The 2,500-nt window shown below is 43.0% G+C and overlaps 1 protein-coding gene across 6 annotated transcripts in view; it reads right to left on the bottom strand.

The window, feature by feature from the left end:
* The window catches only part of unc-13 (protein unc13 homolog), a 274,694-nt gene that overhangs the window by 46,527 nt on the left and 225,667 nt on the right, over positions 1-2,500 (bottom strand). The window lies entirely within an intron of this gene.

Consider the following 2,500-nt stretch of genomic DNA (forward strand, 5'->3'; position numbering starts at 1 on the left):
TGTCTTATGAAAGCTTAATGACGCCACACCTCCTGGCCCTCTGAAGGTGTCACACCAGACAAAATGACACATATTTCCTCTTGGCACCAGAAACGGAAACACCTTGTGAGCGTCTTGGCATCTGGCACCTCAATGACTGTAATGACCCCCTGCTGTAATCCCGTAACGAGGTCAGATGGATGTCTGCGGTGGAAGGGTGTGTCAGTCTTGTTATGTTATCGACTTATTGTGTAAGTTTGCTTTCTGAATATGTCTACTGTGTAAAGCGTTTGCTTGTGTCCTTTTGTTTATGTACTCATCATCATCATCATCATTATCATCATCATCAATCATCATCATCGTCAACAAAACTACCTGAAGACGAGGTAGTTAGCGTAGTGTAGGCAATGGTGAGGGTGTTCTACGTCACCCTTGTTATCAAACTTTGTGCACATGATCATAAAGTAAACAATAGTGTACAAAACTGGACATGCAGTATTTACTTCCAGGTCTAGATAATAGATAGCAATAGATCACCGAGCCATCACAAGGACGGCTCTCGAGTGGTAATCTACCCTAGCTTGCGGTATATGCTACGATATACCCTGCAAGTATATCCTTTGGTTCTATCATCAGCCTCGAATCTCTCTCTAAATCATCTAGGGTACATAACATCATGAATCACTTAATGGTCGATCACAAGACAGGTTAACTAATCTCTTTAACTAGCGGTTGGGCGAACTCTAGGGTCCCAGAGAACACTCTAGTTCCCAAAAGTATACTCTAGAGTCCTCGATTGCACCTCAGGTTCCTATGGCTCAATCGAGGCTCCATCAGCACACGTCAGGCCAAGAGGTTCACCAGCACAGATGCATACTAGCTTCCCAAACGTCCTGTCCTTGTGGTACTCATCGCATCTCAAGAGTGCGCCTTTGAATCTCGAGGTACATCCTGGGTCCTAGGATCACACCCTTAGGTCTCAGCACATATATTGTAACCTAAGAGCGCACTTTTTAGGGTGCACGCTGGGTCCAAGGAGTGCACACAAGAATTTCAGGGAGCATACCCTTAAATTTCGGGGTGAACTTTGGGTCCCAGACACACCCTTAAGTCCTAGGGGACAAAGTTGTCCTCAAAAGCACGTTCTTGAGTCTCAAAGGACACACTGGGTCTCAGAAACGCAATCTTAGGGCCCAGGGTACAAACAGGGTCTCAGGAGCGCACCCTTCAGTCTCAGAGTACACACAAAGCCTCTGAGGACACTTGGGAATGCTAGCCACGGGCGGGATGAGCTAGGTTCCTAGAGGCGCCACAAAAGCTCTAAGACAGCACCTTCCTACGTGATTTAAGGGGGCCGACCTCCCCACCTTTACAGAAATGCTTTTATGTTTTATAACACTAAGAGAAATGGGGCTTAGTATCTGTATGTCTAAGACACGTTCCAAGTGCTCATCACATACGGATTTCTAGAATATACACTAGGTTCAATCTGTTGTCTAGACCGGTGTATCAATCCATTTTGCTTCATGAAGTTAACATGCTGCCATGCTGCCTTAGTCACATAAGCTAGTAACACAGCCAATCAGACTTAGCGCTCATTAATTCGGAACAAAACTTGGGAAATGTTAAAGGTATTTACAAAATAGGCCCCCTTAGAAATATTATAAATGAAAAAAGGAAAAAAAAAAAGAAAAATATATATACAGAGCTTCCTCAAAAATGGCCTCAGGAGCTCAAAAAAGTTTTTTTTTTCTCCTTTAGAAAAATAGTTATCAACTCTATTTAGTTCTGTGTTCAAAAACTTTATTATGAGAAAAAAAATCTAAGTCTGGTTTATCATCGAATTTCTTAGCTTCCTTTCTCGTCGTTAAATAGATGTCCAGGCAGGTTAACTTCATGTCAAAATTACTGGGGCAAAATTCCCGTCCAGATGGCTCCCAGCAGTGGATAATCCCAAGGCATAAACCATCATTAAATCCAACTAAGGTGTTTTTAGGTCCTTATGCCAACTGCTGGCCTACTGATCAACGCCTCTACCATTCAAAAAAGAGAAGTTTCTTGATCGCAGCCTTGTACTGGGTATTAAAGGTAATTCATTCACAGCACGAGCAATCAGAAGCGACGGTGGAATAGAAGATCCATGTCTTAAATCAAGGTTGGAATACGTGAAGCATAGTAGTAATAAGTCTGGTAAATGTATGTATACAGATATATATATATATATGTATATATCAAGTGAAATCACTCAGAGGCAACCATTACAGTGTAAGTAAGACAAGTTGGGTGGGTACTGGACAGCAAGACTCGGTGACTAAGAGCACGGGATAGGCCTGCATGGCAATACGTGATGGGGAGTGACGCGGAGTGATCAGTAAGAGCAAGTGACAATCAGGGCGGGGATGGTGTAAAGAGAATAAAAAAATAATCAAATTAGTATAAACGAGTCAGTCGGATGCTACAAGGTGCTGCCTCCTGGGTACAGTAGAAGTAAGTAGAGTAGATTGTCTGCCGCTACGGCGGA

This window comes from Penaeus japonicus, unplaced genomic scaffold, assembly GCF_977035675.1.
Source record: "Penaeus japonicus unplaced genomic scaffold, GWHDUDI00000001_assembly GWHDUDI00000012, whole genome shotgun sequence".
Lineage (NCBI taxonomy): Eukaryota > Metazoa > Arthropoda > Malacostraca > Decapoda > Penaeidae > Penaeus > Penaeus japonicus.